At 33.3% G+C, this 19756-nt stretch overlaps 1 protein-coding gene across 3 annotated transcripts in view; it reads right to left on the bottom strand.

Moving 5' to 3' along the window:
- Positions 1-19756, bottom strand: part of LOC131684161 (katanin p60 ATPase-containing subunit A-like 1) — a 79666-nt gene that overhangs the window by 23572 nt on the left and 36338 nt on the right. Inside the window, exons 2-3 of one of the 3 annotated variants that reach the window (XM_058966792.1) lie at positions 17370-17539; positions 6931-6955 (exon numbers count right to left, since the gene is read on the bottom strand). The exons of 1 other annotated variant lie outside the window; for it this stretch is intronic. The gene's annotated coding sequence lies outside the window, so the exon portion shown is untranslated. The remainder of the gene's footprint in view (positions 1-6930; positions 6956-17369; positions 17540-19756) is intronic. One more of the 3 variants, XM_058966790.1, reaches the window with a different exon arrangement.

Genomic DNA, 19756 nt, shown 5'->3' with positions numbered 1-19756 from the left:
CCCGCACAAAATTCGGCCAACCTACCCCAATGCACATTTTCTAGAATAATCACGATTTGCAAAAAACAAAAGTAAGGTTACACTGGAAACCGTTATACCATTTTGTTGGATTTTGAATAACCTTTCCAGCGGTTACCACGTTTTTGCAAATCGGTTGTAAATTGATTCGCATTATACACATTACTTTACAAAATCAAAAATTTACTTACCAGTTTCGCAAAAAGAACAAACGTGCTCCTGTACAAACGACAGCAGCAAGACACCTGAAATTACGTCGGTACATAGTCGACCTAATACCCCACCAAGATCGCATAATAGCCTTTTCATAAAAAAAACTCGGCCAACCAGCCCCGGTCTCCCCTATCGTATGAAGTTGTATACAAATTAACATATTCCTAGCTATTACTAATAAAAGTTGAGTAATTTTGGAATCGGTCTGATGAGTACCTGACGGAAATGAATGTATGTAGCTATTTTTGAATGCAAGATGGCGACTTCCGGTTTAAATAAATTTTCTATAACCTCAACAATGTGAATATTTTCGGAATGCAGTTATCGAGTAGATGACGGAAATTGATGTCGGAAGCCATTTTGAAAACCAAAATGGCGTTTTCCGGCTTACATAAATTTCCTATAACCTCAACAATATTTATGGAGTGCAATTATGGATATTTTCGGAATGGGGTTGACGAGTACATGAAAGAAATCAATGCCGGAAGCCATTTTTAAAATCATAATGGCGGATTCTGGTTGAGATAAATTCTCTAGACGACGGAACTCGATGTCTGAAGCCATTTTACAATCCAAAGTGGCGACTTCCGGTTTAGATGGTCTCTATAACCTCTATAACAATGACTGTTTTTTCAGAGTGGGATTAACGAGTAGATGACGGAAATCGATGTCAGAAGCCGTTTTGCAAAAAAAGATGGTTTAGAAACATTCTTTATATCCTCAGCAAAATGAGTATTTCCGGAATGTAAAAAAATATGTATAGGGATAGATACAGTGATTTTATGGTAATAAACCTGTTTTAATCCATCTAGTGGTGCAATTGTGCCTTTCTCATTTCTCCAAACTATGATTCCATGGCTGGTTATGTTCGTTTCAATTATGGAAATATTTAATACATTCTTAGTACACTCTGCGCCTACACACAATGGTTCGCCAACCACGAACCTGATGAGCTACGTTTCGACGGTGAAACACTTGAAACAAAAAAATATCATACTTAATTAGCCTAATCAGTATTAGTTCAATGTTGTCTTTCTGCTAACTAATTTTGCACGCGTCATGGGAGTGTGAGAAGGGTGAAAAACCCATGAACGAACAACTCTCCAGTTTAATTTGGGATACCTTTTGATGTAACGGTGGTATAAAGATGATGGGGTTGAGGAGGGGAGGGGTAAGAATAATGGATGGGGTGGTGGTCTGAGGGGGGTGCAATGAGGTGTGAGTGGAGGGGTGTGATTATGTCATATTTATTAAATTTTGTGAACTACTTTGACAAAAATAATTTAAAAAAGTACGTGACACAAACTAAGCCCATTATAACTGACTCCACCTCGATTTGAAATCATCTTCGGAGGATTGAAATTTGGATAAGGACAAATTTGGATAAGGGACTCTTCCTTCGTTGACTGGTAACACACTTCCAGGAACAAGCTTTGGGTTAATTTTCCAGATGAGTTGATTGTAGCTCTCATTATTGTTTTGCGCGAATCCACCAACATAGGTTTCAAGCTACTCACTTTTAGAAAGATCCTTAATCCGTCAACGCTAATGTACATTTCGACGAACGTGACTTCATGAAAGAACGAGCATGCGGAATGTCTTTCGGAGAAAACTCCAACGCGCGAAAACTGAACAATCGCTCGAGTCGCAGGACACACGGAAAAAAATCCGTTAAAAAATTCATGAAAAATAGATCACGATTTCGTGAACTGAATGACTTACGAAAACCGTGGCCATGTTGCTGGAAGTATGAATAATAGGGTAACCACCCTAATTTGCACACCTACATATTTTGCACCTTGTTAATGTATTTGCTTCCGGCACTGCCAGGTTTCTTTGCATTTGTTTGGTTTGATGAAACAATTACATTCCTTGGGTTGTCTAATAAGTTTCAATATCATTAGTTCATCTCTACTTGTTTAAAATTAAACAGAATTCACAGTTCTAAAAAGTATCACTGAAAACGTTTCATATTTCAACAATAGCCCAAAGGGACCGGTGAAGTAGTATGAGTCAATTTCATGATTTCAGCTTACTATCAATATTAAGGGGGCGTCTGGTGTAAAGTGCTCATTGTGCACAAAAACAATATTTTCAGTCACGCAGAGCGTTCCAAGAGCATACGTCCAACCTTTTCCACGTCAAGGAGTGCCGCGGCGAACACGATAACTCTTGATAAAATTGTCTGACACAGGAAATTCAGTAAGATTTGTAAAGGTTAGACTTGTGGTTACTCGATGAACCAATGAAAATAGAAATGTTTCGGAAAATGGCTTAATGAAAACCGAAAAATCTCATATTTTGCTGTATAATTCGATCACTTTTCTTCAAAATAATAGGAATAATTTTTTTTATTCGGTTTTCTATGGTTCATCGACAGGCTACACATATTGTGCATTCCCATAAAAAAGCAAGTCAATTCGTTGATTTGATTTTGAGTTATCGTGTTCGCCAATTTGAAAAACGCTGTTTCGAGAAAAAACGCTATTAAAGGGTGTCCCATATCAAATTCCATCACGGAAAAAACGATGTAGAAAGTTACCCATTGGGTATTTTCTCTTGAAGATTTGGGTAGGAGTAGTGTAGAGTGTATTGTTTACACTGTATTTTCATCGCTGACAGTTTTTTTTTGAAAATTGTTGCCAATAGATTGAAATTTGTGTGTGTTACAGCAAATACGCGCCAGAAATGTATGGCTGTTTAAAACAAAAGAAGTTCAGCGTGCCCACCGAGTCTGCGGGAGTCTATTTTAAAGGTTGAACACTAACAAGCGGATAGAAAAGAAGTCGTTTTTTGCCCATTACACCAGACGCCCCCCCCCCCCCCTTAACACATGGAATGCATATCATTCCATGTTCATCATATCAGAAGTTCACTATTTGATTTTTTACTAGGAGTAACTTGACTATATGAACTGGATCATTAAAGTGGAACTGATTCGCAGAATCCTGTGCCCTGGGAACAATATCTACAGTGTCTCTGGTAGAATAATATTTAGACAAAAAATCAGTATCGCTAAAATATTCACTAATTGAATGCTTAGATACCCCTCTTTCATCTAAGACTAAATTTGAAATGTTCTATCGGGGGGTCAATGAAAAGCTCTCAGAAGATATATCGCTTTTATGGGGATGAATCTTTAGACATACAGTATTAGAAGAAGGGGCTTGTTACGTTAATGCATACCTCTGAAGACACCAATGTCCGACATTTAGCCAATTTCGCGTTGATTCAAATTTAAAATTTGAATAATATTTTTACTCGTGATATTTTTTGTCGCTGGCAGAACAATATTGTCACAAACAAATCAATATCACTGATATACACACTATACGAAAACTTGATTCTTTTTTAAACAAGACAAGTTTTGAACTATTTTTCCTAAGAGTCTAGAACTTTTTTAATATGGAAAAATAAATATCTATGTTTATAAACATATGGACACTTCATTACTCGTTTGTAGGTCTAAATATGAATCTATCATTTAAAAATAAATGATGAAAATTGGTATCAGATAATGAATTCCTAGTTAATGATTCATTTGTGTTCTTCGAGTTCAATTAGTTATGTGCATATATTGTTTAAAACTTAAATTTAGAGCATTTTTTTTACAAACGGCATCCCTTTGATCGAGGAGTCATTTTTATGTGCACCGAATTCAATGATTACAGTGTTTGTTAGTACATATGTTATAAGTACATTGGCCTAATATCGGATTCCTACTTCAATGGTAAGTGAGATGAAACTGTCTTTGTGGATTATTCTTCCGAAATTGGATGAAATTTAGAATACTTTCTTTTTGGATTTGCGATCAAAGCACTAAAATACTATTATATTTTTTCTTAAAAATGCTTCTTGTTTCCTTTTTTATTTCGACTGTGTTAGTCACATTTTCTTTTTTACATTTTAACGACATTCAATTAGCTAGAGATTACTGGGTAGGGAAAGTTATGAAAATTAGAGCCATAGTACTCAAGTGAGAGCAAGGATGTGAAGTAAACAGATCGGAAAACTAGAAGTGGCAGGGTCATTAGAGCAGCCTTAATATTGTACGGGTTTAATTTTTGTCTTCTGCTAATGCTGCCTAAGCTCGACTCTCATTAGCAGAAGACAAAAATTAAGCCCGTGCGATATTAAGCCTGTTCTAATGACCCTGCCACTTCTAGTTTTTCGATCTGTTTACTTCACATTCTTGCTCTCACTTGAGTACTATGGCTCTAATTTTCATAACTTTCCCTACCCGGTAATCTTTAGCTAATTGAATGTCGTTAAAATGTAAAAAAATCAATATGCTACTATATAGAAAACATTACAATTATTTGCATCAATCAAGTTGTGAAAATATTTAAACAGATAAGTTTTTGGGCCAACATAGGGTTATGAACTTGCTATAATAATTTGTTAGAATTTCTTCAAATCCGAAAAACAATACCATTTTGTTTATATTTCATCATAATAAATTTTTTTGCTCGGGAGTCTTTTCTGACCCTTTTTTTGCTCAAAATTATATTATTTTTTGATACCTCACAAAAATTTTCCTCTTATATGATGTATTTAGATCCTTTGCTGATCTAAATACATGCTGATGATTCCAATTTAATTTCTCGCCCCCTCCAAATGAGATAGCATGAAATGATTTTACGGAAAAGAAAATTTTCTGCTAGAGTATGGACCACTGCTCCTATGTGTTTTTAAAGTGAGAGTTTTCCGATCCTGTTTAAACTTAATTTTTAAGAAAACTAAAAACTAAAGCCAATCAATATAAAATTGTTCCAAGAATCTATAGAACAATGATAGAATTTTAAATGTAACATTAGTTACAAAGAAACCCCGAGCAAAAATATATTTCAGAAAAAATAAATAGAAGGAAACAATTTGTTTTGCAAATTTCAAGACCCCTAAATACTAACGCGAAATTGGCTAAATGGTGTTTTCGAAGCATTCTATTAACGTTACAATTCCGTTCCTCTGATAGTGTGTGTTCACTGATTTAACCTCCTAAAAGGGAGATATCTATTTTGAGATACTCATTGAAAAATTTCCTAAAAAGGTGATCATCATGTTGAAAAAAAAAAAAATGTTCTAGACCTCCCGATAGAACATTTCAAAGTTATGTTCAGATGAAAGAGGAGCATCTAAACTTTCGATTATTGAGTATTTTTGCGATACTGATTTTTTTGTTTAAATATTTTCTACCAGAGACACCGTGTATCACGAATACGATTTGTGGCTCTATAATGCATTTTCATCACACTAAACCATATCAAACAATTAATTATGTTAGAGGTCCTAACAGTTCTCTTATATCTGCTGCTCGTACTTATTATCGATCACTACCTGCTGATCATAACTATATGAAAAAGTGCATGAAACAAAAAGGATTTCAAGAATAATATTCCAAATTTTTTGAAATAGTTCAGTGTAAATTTCATGACCATTTGTAGAGTTGCAGGAAATTAAAAATGATTAGTTATATATTCTAAATATCACAAGCACGCAAGATACGTGAAACGTGTGCTAGGAATCATGACATTGTGAGCACGAATCATAAATCGTGATTATTATTCTAGGAATTTTTACCCAGTTCACGAAAGCATGAATAATATTTTATAAGTTTGTGAAATATTTCACAAATGGTAAGTCGTGACTATTATAGTAGGAATCATGAACCAGTTCACGAATGCGTGGCATTTCATGATTTTGTGAATTATTTCACGGGCACGCATGGTCAGTTGTGGCTATATAATAGCCAGTTCACAAAATAATATTTTATGAGTTTGTGAACTATTTTACGGGCACGCATGGTCAGTCGTGATTACTATACTAAGAATCATAAACCAGTTCACGGGTTCATAAATATGATTTTTTAAACTACTTCACAAGCATGGATATTGAAGCGTGACTAATATATAAGGAATCCTGAATTAGTTAATGATGATTGAAAGTATTCGTGAACAAGATTCCCCGTTTTTTTGAAATAGTTCACGAGAAAATATCCAGAATGTTTTTATTTTGTGAACTAATTTACAATTACGAGAACCAGATCACAATCAAAATCAAATTAATCATGAATCAGTCGTATATTCGGACTCCCGATAATGTTCCTAAATCTATGAATAAAATCACGAGTCATGAGTGGTTTTATGAATAATGTTCATGAAGCTGTGTAGTTCACGTACAGAAAAACGGTTTGGTAATGACATGATGGAAACCATAAATGAGGTTCACAAAACAAAAACAAATATATTTGCATATAAAAGCGTTATGCAGACCTTACTGAAGAGAAATTTAACAAAATTTAAAATCACATAATTTTTGTCATGGTCCTGTTTTCGTAACGTAAATCCGTGGTCTTTTCAGAATTCATGACACGTTAATCACGATTTTGAGAACATTTTTCCGTGCACCTTTGGTTATTTAGTGCTGTAACTTCCGGTCTGAGAGTCAGATTCTTTTGATATTTTGAAGAACCATTCTTGAGGAAAGTTGCATTAAGAAAAAATTTAATTTTTCGACACAGTCATGTGAATGGAGCCCCTCAAATCAAATTTGTGTATACAGGTAATACACCTAAGTTTAATAATAAGGATCTTTTGAGTTTCAACTTCGTTATTTTAACCGAACAAACAAATTGTGTGGTTGGAAGTCGAAACGTAATTGACTGAAATATAACTACATAGATAATTCGTTTATACTCACTTTAGGCGGTAGGTGAAATCAATATCTGCAAGAAAAAGAAATTCAGGGTATTTTAAAATATTATAAGATAATAAAATATTTAATTATTTAAAAAAATAAATTTTGTGTGGGAAAATAGAATTACATTGCTTCAAAACTTGAGAGCACACAAAGCACTGAAAAAACATTGATGTCTTCATCATTTTTATGCACCGCAAGGGACATAACTCCTATTTAAAAATCACCAGATCCCTGTGATTAATCGAAAAGAGAATATACAACCAAAAGCTGGTAAATACAGTAAATCGCGAACTACATGTTCTTAATAAAGTTTAAATAGATTGACTGCTTGGTAGCACCTATCGAAGAACATTTGTAGTCTGCGCAGTGGTCTAAAATGGAATTTTACCTTTGTACTACAGCTAAATAACTTAACTTTATACTATGTTTGGGGAAGTTGTAATTTGGCAGCTAACGTGATTTTAATTTTGGAAAGGTCGGCAAATTAACTCTTAAATGGTTTGAGATACAACTATACTAGCTTCAGCAAAGTTGTAGAGCAACACATTTTAAACAAATTTGTTGAAGACTTCCAAGCGTTATCTTTCATACTGTCCATATTACGAGAAATTGAAAATTAAAGTTAAGAAACAATTTTAATCATATAACTTTCGCAATTTAAATTTTACACTAAAGCACCATTTGACCATCATTAAAAATTATTTTAGAGCGCATGATTCGCTTCAAGACACCAACAACTAAACTATTTTTATTCTAATGATATGTGAACTTTTTCATAAAAAAAATCTGCTTTTTACTTGGCAGGAAATATCGATTTTATCACATAAAACATCATACAATAACTTATCAGGAAATGACAATGATGATATTTGTGTTATTTCTTGCAATACATATTGTCTACTGTTTTACGGTTGAAATCTGAGCATACCTACAGTTATGATAGATTTCTTGTGCAGGCTATATGATGTAGTTGTAGCTTCGAGTTTTAAATTTTTAATCTCACCATGTAAGATAATATATGAAGATTGATTCTTGAGTCAGTTGTCATCACGTCAAAGTCACATGCGGGTTGGTATTGTACAATATCGTATGGAATATGGTCGATTACGGCGACGACATCCCATCGTGAATTACCGATTTTCGCGGCGGGTGCAATCGCGTGACTTATCACTCGGCTGTTTAGTAGGTAATTATTTTGCTTGTATATTTTTTTCGCTAGTATTGCTCTGCTTGATTTACCGAGAGCACTAATTTCTCAATTCACCGGTAAGGGCCCACGGTCTCGCGTGCCCAACAAAATCTTACAATGCCGCCCGTCGCAATTGTCTTTCGCTTCGTGTGGGAGATCCCTTGCACGGTTGGATACCGTTGTGCATACGGTATCGTATAGTTATGTATGCAAAGAAGTTTTGGCATCGCTCGATTGGAAGATGAGACTACTAACTTAGCACAGTACATCGTCTGAAAATAAGATAAGTTGCTGAAACAATGCGGTGAATGAAAAACAACAACAATAGACTAATAAGAAAAGGCGATTGGAAGAGGTTGCGATGAGAGCGGATTTCGACAAAAGGTTGTGATCGCTTGTACAGTGATGCCAGGCAACTTTCAAGATTTGATCAACTTAACCAAGATCTTAATTTTAGTTTTGTTTTTTTTACAGTAAATAAACGCCAAAGTTTGCACAAATTATTCCATCGCTGGCAACACTGCCGGGTACGTTAATCTTCTAAGTTTCACTCGAACTTAGAGATCCGAAAGTAAAACCGTCCACTTTTCCGTTGCGGTGTGTTCTTCTTTGTTTCTATTCATCGTTAAGACAGCGGCGCGGCGCAACACGATTTGGGTTAAACCGGTCGCGCAAAATCTAATGCTAATGATGATGAGGATGCTGATGGCGGTGCACAAAACCAAGACTGCGGAGGTGTATATACCAGGTACGGATGGATGGACGGGGGGTGAGCGTTTGAATTGTTTTGCCATTTCGGTGATCCAAAACAAGAGGCACTAACCAATCGGACGACGGCATTTTATACACTGACTGAAAAAAAACTTTACATTCAAGGTACAATTTTTACCGTGCTTGATATACTTTAAATTGCCATAAAAAATGGATTTTTTTCAGTGGATTCGAAGACAAATCAGAAGAACTATTAACCTGGCCGAAATTGAAGGTGGGGTTTTTTCTTTTATTCTTCGTTCGGTTGGTTGATCTATCCCGTCAATCTGAGAGCTCGCTGCCACCGCGGAATAACAACAACACCAACGAAAGGAAATACACTGTGAAGAATGGGGTTTCTTGTGAAATTACAGTGTAGGTGATGTCTGATTTGCCCGCGGTACACAGTTTCCGATTGAAGCGCGGACCAATTTGAATGCAAAGTTAGAGGGAAGTGAAGAATGGAAGTCAACTTGAAATGTTAATTGGTCTTTGGAGCAATGTCTAGCAGCAAGCTAGGCAGGTTATTTTTTACACTTGAGTATTTGCAGTTCCTAAGACTTATGTTTTGTGAAGGGAGAAGGGACAAAGATTTACAGCATATACATTTTGGACTTTAGTCATAAATATGGTAAAACTATAGCTATTATTTATACATGACAGAAGTACATGCTAAAATTCGAACGGTTATAGCAGCTAAACGTCAGAAAAAGGGATCGATTTGGCGAGCTGAGTGGCTTCTAGATGCAAGGAGCGCTTTGACCTATAATTGAACAAATAAACAAGTCGAAAGGCTATTCGACAACTGAAATGGCCGCTGGGAAGAATGAATTCCTACTTGAATTTCTAAGAGTCGGGTGTGATCGCTTGTACGCGGAGCAATCCACTGCGTTATCGGGACGGAAAAAGGTATGCCTTCGGATTGGTTGGATGAATAAATATAAGTCCCGTCTATGAAAAAGTCCATAAACTAGAATGCAATGATACCGTGGTGAGTTTGGTATATTTGGCAGCTTTTTTGTTGGCGAATACCAATGTGGGTCTCGTGATTAACGACGGACCAGTTATTTATCTTCCGACAAATACTGGATAAATTTCGGTAATATAACATGCGAGCTCATCATCTATTAGTGGATTCCAAAGCAGCGTACGATTCAATGAAACGAAATGATAGATAATTCTTGAGCAAACTTGATTAAGCTGACGCGTTTAACGCTGCATAGATCAAAATCGAGTGTCAAAATAACCGGAGATACATTTGACTCGTTTTGTGACGTTGGAAGGGTTGAAGCTGGGTTTACATAATTTACACTTGGTAGCCGGTTGCCGGAGTTTAAAAAACTGAAAAACTAATCAAGATCTTTGCTTTTTCAAGTGTACTCGAAGTCTAACTGAATAACTAGATAAGAAACTATACTTTACAGGTTGCAGAACTTATGCCCCCGCCAGACCTTATACTCTTCTAAAACGGCAACACAGCGTCGCCTACGGCAGAGTCCGATCAGTTATCGTCCTTTCGTTTAGTAAATTAATCATCAACACGTTCCGTCTACCGTATCCTTCATCGTTCCCCATGAATGATGGCGTAAGGGGCGGCCGGCAATACTGGCTATGATGCTGTGAGGTTTCAATGTGGGTCGGATTGGTATAAACTCCAATTTACCATTTCCTAAGCTGCTCTTATTTGATGATCAGGTGTGAAAAATGATAAAGTCAGTGTGCACTTCACCAAGTCATTGCAACGCCACGTAACGATATATTTTTCAATTTTCCTCTTTTCCATTTCTTATTTTTCGTTTGTCAATTTTTCATTTTCCATGTTCATGATTTTCAAGTTTGCATTTTGTTAGAATTAATTGTTGTTAATTTTTCATTTTGCAATATCCAATTATTCTATTTTTCGTTTTTCCATTTTAATTTTGCCTTTTTTCAATTTTGCTTTGTTTAATTTTCAATTTTTCATTGTTATATATTTCAATTGTGAATTTTTCTATTTCAATTTTTTTATCTACCGTTTTTCAAATTTCGATTTTTCAATTTTTAATGCTTAATTAATTTTTAATTTTTCATATTTCTATTTTCCGTTTTTAAATTTTCCATTCTTCAATAGGGATCATTAGGGGTATGCGGGTTATAGCATTTTATGATGCAGATTATTACTGTGATTAAATATCTTAATCCTTTTTTCATTTCTAAGCCTGAAACTATTGAAAAAAAAAACATTTTTTAGTTTGTTTTCTTGCAGGACAATAACATATCGAAAGCCATGAGACTAGTACTATTATATAAGTTGCCTCATCAGATCTACTATAGTTGGCAGATAAAACTTGGCATTGCAAGCTGCTAGCGGATTGCAAAAGTACTACACGCTCATTCATAACAACTCAAATTTGAGTGGCATGCCACTCTATTTCATAAAAAGTGCACGTAGTCAAAAAATGAGTTTGTCTAATTCACTCAGTTTTGAGTTTGGGATGCAAATGTCAAATTTGAGTACGTTTTACTCAAAAAGAAAATGAGAAAAATAATCATTCAGTATTTTCAATTTTATTATAAATAATGTCAACGGTACTTCAACTATCATTTACCTGTACCTCCAAGCGCTAGCGATGTCTGGAAATATAATCCGACGACGTTTTTGGACATCTCTTTAAGGGCCAATCGGCACTTCGTAGTAATGGCAGAAACAAAAAAATAAAATAGAAAGTTAGATTTGAATAGAACTAATACTCAGAGAAACCTCCCAAATAACCACATGCATTATATTGAAGCATTATTTTAACATCGATAATGTTCATTTGCTCTAAAACTACTTTCTTAAAACAGTGCTGCCATAACACAACATCCCAAATGTTTCAAGACATTGCCTCTTATGAGCAATGTAACAGGCATTATACATACCTTTAGAGCAACGGTTTAGTGTTTGATCGCATTGCATTTACAAATGCTTTGACGCTCTACTGCGCTACACTTGAAAAGCATATAATGCTTGAACTAAAAGTTATGAAACATTAAAATAATTTGACGTTTATGAAGAAAATGTTCTAATCAAAAAATATCTACCTGAAACAACATGGAGAGTAGTGTGGCAAACGGGCAATTTTCTACGAATGGGGCAAAAATATCGGAGCACTGCACCGCCTATAGCTTTTGACCAATCCTATTTCCGTTGAGGAATACATGAAATTAAACAACACGAGTATGCATTCCTATAATTTGCAACTCAGATGAAGCATATCATAGAGAAACCACTAAATGCTCATAATTTCATCTGCACAATTTGATGTCAATATTAACTATGTTTCGGAATCTCTACTAAAAACTGATCTCTGCTTCGTTTGTTGATGTTTATATTTCGCGATCCGAGAGCCGCACGATAAATACTAATCTACTCAAAAAATGACAAATGTTTGCACCTCTCCTTCTATACCGACGTGTCATTGCATTAACAAAGGCTATATAATGTAAAACGTTATTCATATATTGCAAATATCATTCCATCGGTAACTATCCTCCACAGATAAGAGTGCTAACGGCCTACCTCATATGAAGCTGATGTCAGATGATCATGGTTCGGATCCCATAAAATTAATTTAAAAAATCTGAAGGAATTGGAATTTTGTGGTGATGTTAATGTTGTATCTGACTAATAAGAAGAAGTGGAAAATGGGACCACGTTCATTTTTCCATTTTAATTATTTTCATTTTGGCATTATATCAGCTTTTTGTTGTTATGTAACATCGATCTGTCAAAACGAAACAAACATTATTGCAGCATCTAGTAATGCTTTTAACAGACTAAAGCTTTATAAGAGCGTTACTAATGTGAAATAAATGCTTTCTTTGACAGCTCTTACATCAGTCGCTTAATCGCCCTTTTCCACTTTATGAAAGCATTGGTGTTGCATTTACAGCAATGAAGCATTTTATCGCATTCTGCGAACGACTCATTTAAGACTATTAACGTTACATCATTTGAAGCGTCGTGGTTACTTGGGCTACCTTTTAATTTTCTGAATGTTCCGCGTTGACTTTACAGGTCCGAGGCATAATCTTTTATCATGGTTTCAATCGACGTCAAATTCTACGCACTTTTTATTGAGAATAACTATTTTTTCACCCGAAAGTTTAAAAAATTAATGGTTACTCATCAGTTGAGTTAATTCTACTCAAATTAAAACTCATTTTTCGACATATTGCCTATATTTTTGAAATTGAGTGCTCTGTACTCAAATTTTGAGTAATTTTGAATGAGCGTGTAGACCAAGCTGTATGGGACGCTGTCTCGGTTAACAATAAGGCGGACGAGCATGTTTGCAGATACGTCATTTAGTAGGATAACTGTCAGTTAGTTAGTCGAATTTAATTTGCTTTTTTTTTTAAATTTAAGGATCAAAAAATAATAATTGACGTTTAAAAACAATATCGATGTAATCTTTAGGACACCCGCTATCAATACATATGAAAAATTGCGACAATTTTTCCAAATTAAAGATCATTATTATACATTTTTCGATTTTTAATGGTTCAATTTCTATTTTTCGATTGCCGATTTTTACAATTTTCTTTCAATTTTCATTTTTTTAATTTTCAATTTTTTAATTTTTGTTCATCTGTTTTAAATTTTTCAATTGTCCGTTTTTCAGTTTTACACTATTCGATTTTTATTTGTTCAATTTTCCATTTTTCTGTTCTCGAGATTTACATTTGGATATGTAGATCTTCCTTTTTTGAGTTTTATTTTTTTCAGATTAACTACTTTCCATTTTTCCGTTTTCTAGTTACTGTTTTCCTTATTAAATTTTTTGATTAATCGATTTCAATATTTTGATTTTTCTATTTTCGTTTCCAATTTTATATTTTTCAGTTTCGTTTTTATTTTTTCAGTAATTTTAGGTTTTTATAATTTTAACCCATATATTATCCATTTTTAATTATTCAATTTCACATTTTTCGGTTTTCCTTTTTTCAATTTCCGATTTTTAGCTTTTTCAATTTTTCTAAATTCCATTTTCAGCTTTATATTGTTCAATTTTACATCTTTCCGATTTCCTATTTTTCAATTTTCTATTCTTTTAATTTTTCTAATCAGATTTTTCGATCTTCCGTTTTTTCGATATTTCGAGACTCAAATTTTCAACTATAAATTAAAATTTTTCGATTCTGCATCTTTCCATGTTTCAACATTTAATATTTTTCGAATCTGATTTGCGATTTATCATTTTCCACTTTTCTTCTCCCATTAAGTTTTTTAGTTTCCAATTTTCATTTAACTATTTTCAATTTTTCCCTCGCCCATTTTTCAATTTTACATTTTTCGGTTTTTAATTGTTCTTTTTTTTACATTTTAACGACATTCAATTAGCTAGAGATTACTGGGTAGGGAAAGTTATGAAAATTAGAGCCATAGTACTCAAGTCAGAGCAAGGATGTGAAGTAAACAGATCGGAAAACTAGAAGTGGCAGGGTCATTAGAACAGGCCTAATATCGTACGGGCTTAATCTTTGTCTTCTGCTAATGAGGGTCGAGTTTAGGCAGCATAACTACGAATGACCCGAGTTCACATGTGTCCTGGTATAGATAGACGTGTCCATCTTTACCGTGACAACAGACATTTTTTAATTGTTCCGATTTTTTCATTTGTCGATTTTTCAATTTTGCATTTTGTTATTTTTCCTTTTTCTTTTTTCCATCTTTTAATTTGCAGTTTTTTATTTTCCATTTTCCATTTTACATTTTTCAGTTTTTCGATTTTTTGTTTTATTGCTTTTTTTACTTTTCTTTTGTGGATTTTTCAATTATATGCTATTCGATATTCAATTGTTCAATTTTCTATTTTTCAGTTTTCAATATTTACATTTTTGGATTTTTTAATCTTCCATTTTTATAGTTCATATTTTTCAATTTTTCAACCTTCCGTTCCATTTTTTGTTTTTCTCTTTTCCTACTTTAATTTTTCGAACTTTCGAATTTAAAAACGAAAATAGAAATATCAAAGCACTGAATATTGATTGTTCTAATTTCGTTTTCAATTTTATATTTCGCAGTTTTCTATCGTCTCTATTAATTTTCAGTTATTTATTTTCAATTTTTTTAATATTTTTTCACTTTTAGGTTTATACATTTTTTGTTTAGTTTTACAATTTTCCAATTTTAAATTTTTCTATTCCTCTTTTCTGTAATTCTTCATTTTTCAGTTCTCTGTTTTCCAGTTATTCAAATTTACATTTTTCGATGCTTCTTCTGTTTTAATTTTTTAATCATCCATTTTTTCAATTTACGGAAGAGTATAACCATTAGAGTTAAATCTTCCTTCAAAATTTTAATTTCCGATTTTAAATTTTACTTTTTGTTTTTCTATTTTTCGTGATTTTCTATTTTGCATATTTCATTTTTTCATTCTAAAAATATATCTTTTCGGGTTTGAATTTTTACGTTTCTTCAATTTTTCCTTTTTCTCATTCGCGATTTATTATTTTCAATTTCCTATAAATTTTTAGTTTTTTTTTTAATTTTAAATTTTTCGATTATTCGATCATAAATTTTCTATTTTTCAATTGCCTGTTTTTCAATTTTACATTTTCCGATTTTAAATTTTTATTGTTCAATTTTCTATTTTTCAGTTTCAGGTAGAACTGTTTCGATTTCCCATGTTTTTAAATATTTTTCAATTTTACTTCTTTCTTTTTTACATTTTCCATTTTTTGATGCTCCATTTTGAATTTTTTCATGTTAAATTATTCAATTTTCTTTCGTTCAATTTTGCTTTTATAAATTTTCCGTCATTTAATTTTCCATTTTTGACATTTCACACATAAATTTGTATTTCAATTTACAATTTTTCAATTATCCATTTTAATTTTTTTCTATGTTTAGCTTTATTATTTAAATTTACTTTTGTCAATTATCCTTCTCATAATTTTTTTTGGCTTTTTAATTTTTGGTTTCCGATTTGAAAAATTTTCAATTTTTCTAATTTCCATTTTTCAGTTTATATAATATTTTTCGATTTACATCTACCCGTTTTTAACTTTCCTATTTTTTCAATTTTACATTTTTTTAAATTTTCGTTTTTAAGTTTTTCGATCGTCCGTTTTTCAAAATTCCTATTTTTAATTATTTATTTTAAATTTGCCATTTTTAAGTTTCATATTTTTAATTTTCTTTCGTTCAATTTTCCAATTCAAAATTTCTTGATTTTGTATTTCACCATTATTAAAATTTCCCTTGTTCAATTTTGCTTTTCTTCAATTTTGCAATATTGCAGTTTTCATTTTATTTCCATTTTCAATTTTTCATATTTTCCGTTGCTCAATTTTTCAATTTGACATTTTCCTATTATCTATTCTCCATTTTTCAATTGCTTCGTATTTCCTTTATTCACATTTTTCTATTTTTAGTTTTTTTCAAATTTACGGTTCTCAATTTTGCTTATTTCAGTATTTTTACTTTTTCTTTTTTCTATTTTTGTATTTCTCAATTTTCATTTTTTCATTTTTCAATTACCAATTTGCTTCGGACAAACCCGGTCTAGAGACCATATATTCCCATGTGGCAAAACAGGACTCTCTTCTTTATTTCTTGCATCTATTGAACTTTCTAAATTGTTGTACTAACTTAGAACATTGTTTTAAATCATGCTTCCTGTCTATTAGTGATAAACCTGCTTGCTTCTCTTTCTAGTAGTTAGGATTATAATTTTTGGATTTACAAAATTGTTTTTGTTCATTGGGTTTTCATTTTTCAGCACAAGTTTTTCAAACTGCGCTCTTGTGACGAAACATACAACAAATTAAACACGAACTGTTGTCAAAACATCCCAGAACCGGATTTTAACTAAAACGGGCTGTAACGCTCAGTTCAGTTCATTTATATTCAAGTTGCAAAAAAACTTAATTTATCTGCGACGATACTTGCACTTCTGGCATGTGATTTGACTCTTTTTCAACAATTATCTGACTAATGACTTCAAAACTGTTTATACAACCAAAATATATTAAAAAAATCACTCGTAACAACATAATTTTGAAGAGAATATCATTAAACTCATATTCAAAATATCCGTTTAAGCTACACGTATTATGCGTAATAACATACCATAAGAGCTTCCAAACAACCCGTTTTATCATCCAAACCATATAGGTTATGGTTCGACTATACGGGATGACACTGCGATCTTCAAAATCAAAACCTGCAGCAGCAACATTTAATCTCAAGTTGTTGCGATTTCTTGAAACGGGTTATTCATCTCACATGTCCGAATGTCCACACGGAAAGCTATCAATATCTTCAATATCCAAAGTATGAAATAACACTCATAAAACCTCGACCAAACTGGTAAGCCAATCGCGATGTAAACAAAGAAAGATACAGAAAATACATCAATTTGAGCAAAAAACAGGAAATTGCCGTAGTCAGACTGCAAATCTACGAAGTTAACCAAAGATGGATAAAACGGTACTCATAAATCCAGACTCTATACTGCCGGACGTGTCGTACCTGTTTTTTTTGCTTCCCTCCCCCTCTCGCTCTCTGGTTAAGACTGATGATTCACAGCCAAACGGAGGGTGTTGTTTATCCGGGCTACTATTGCATATTTCCAACCGAAATATTGGCGTCCATCTGTCCGTGACGAGCTCGATAGTATATACTAATCGAAGTGGCAGATTCTGTGTGTAAAAAGCGGAAAATTAGTCGAATGACCGACGAATAGGAAACACGGAGGAATAGATGAAAAAACAAACTCTGCTGCATGCAGGGGTATCGGGGGTAGCGCGGACAACTAATGAATGGTTTAACCGTTATGAATCACTTGGGGGGATCTGTTGTAAAAATAGGCGTAAACTAGGGGCAGATCACTTGTGATGCATTTTTAAAAATCAGCTAAATTAAATGCATTTCTTTCCATCAAAATAGAAATTCATAATGTATTTTGCGTTGCGTGTAAGACGTCAAACCATACAAAAAATTAGCCCTACATTCAACAAAACGTCGAACAAAGTGAATCAGCGTAGGACGTTTGTTAAACAAACTTTTCTGCGGGGGAGTGCAAAGTTGATGCAAAAATGGAAATTAAATGCATTTTTTCTAATTTGATGCAAATTCTTTATACATTTCTAGAGTGATCTGCCCCTAGGGCGTAAAACAGTAAAATCCCATCATTGAATCCCGTTGACCAACTGGCCGTACTGCCCCGGCTTCCCCTTACATGCATGGGCAGACCAGCTGGACGCGGGTTCAGTGCAATGGTCCGTCCGCGACAATCGGAGGGAAATAAACGAATTACGAAATACATCGTCCGGATGCCGTAAGTGTTACTGCGCTCGGAAGAGGCTGTGCTACGTGAATGATTACACATACATATTGGCATCAAAACCAGACTGTGCCTAGGCACAAAGCCTATAATGAATATAACGGATTTGGCAACAGAATCTGGCTTTTAGGCCATTCATAACATTTGAATTAAAAGATTACATTACATTGGCGGTTATAGAAGGTACAGAACACAGTCATAGGATTGTCACTATTGGTAGACTGTCCCCAATCTCTTTGGCTCTCATAGAGCACCAATCAGTTTGACAGTTATATACTTAAGGGCGACCTCTATTCTCGAGGTCTGAAATTGAAATGTTTGAAATGTTTTTGGGAATAAATTTAAAATTATTTTGAATTTGTATTTTTAATTTTGAAGCTACATGTTTTGACTTTAATATTTTAATCTTGAAGACCAGGAAAACATTGGAAACCGTCAAACGTCATTGTTTACATTGATGGTGAATCTTTTACCGAGTGTATACGCAATCGAGTAAAATATCAGTTTTTAGAATATGTTATAGGGGATCGTTTCATTAACCCTTGGCGACGCGAATGTTTTTTCATTGTGAATACTATTATTTTTAGCTTTATATAGGTTTTCGGGGTAGCTGTTCCTGATGTCGAAAATGTAAAATTCAAAATGGCTTGTTTTAAATTTCATGTTTTTTATATTGGCCTAAAACGTCCTACAAGGGGGGTTAACGGGGTCTTTGGATTTTTATTCTGACGTTAGAATTGTCAAATTAAAAATAGCGGGTCTATTATGGAGACTCGATTTGGCTAAATTTCAGGTTTTTGTATATTAACCTATAATGTCTTCTAGGGGTTATTTGGGGGAGTTAATCACGACGGTGACGTTATAACTACAAATTTCGTGATACCGGATCCAATATGGCGACTTTATTAGGCAAAATTGCATGTTTTTATATTGGCATAAAATGTCTTCTAAGGCGGTTTTTGGGGTCACGGTTCTGACGTCAGTACTACAAAAATAAAAATGGCGGATCTAATATAGTAAGTACATTAGGTGTCATTTCGTAAAAAATGGTTGCCATTTTGAATTCTGATATCAGAATCATATTCAGCGACTCCAAAAACTCTCGTAAATTGAGTTTTATGCTCAATGTATCAAAATTCGTAAATTTCGTAAAAAAGTACCCTTTGGACAACTTGAAGATTATGTTAGGGCGCATAATTTGCTTTAAAACACCAACTACTTAACTTTTTTAAAGTTATAATAACTTTTATATAAAAAAACCGATTTAATCCACCTATCAGTGAGATGAGACATTTCTTACACATATCACTGTTGTATTATTCATTAGCTTGCCGATCACACGCTAAGTTTACAAGCAACTAGATGTGAGATGTGCACGAATAGCGCTTCGAATAAACTGAATAAATTAAAGAAAAATAATAAAACAAAATAAAATTTAAAATAAAAAAAGTTATTCATAAACTTGATAGAATGATTAACATAAATAAAATAAATAAATCAAATTAGCTCAAATTAAAATTAGATGATATTAAAAACGTTATTATATTCTTTGAGGATAGCAAGCTGTCATACA

Source organism: Topomyia yanbarensis, chromosome 2 (genome assembly GCF_030247195.1).
Source record: "Topomyia yanbarensis strain Yona2022 chromosome 2, ASM3024719v1, whole genome shotgun sequence".
Taxonomy (NCBI): Eukaryota; Metazoa; Arthropoda; class Insecta; order Diptera; family Culicidae; genus Topomyia; species Topomyia yanbarensis.
This window is presented reverse-complemented; position numbering and strand designations above follow the sequence as displayed.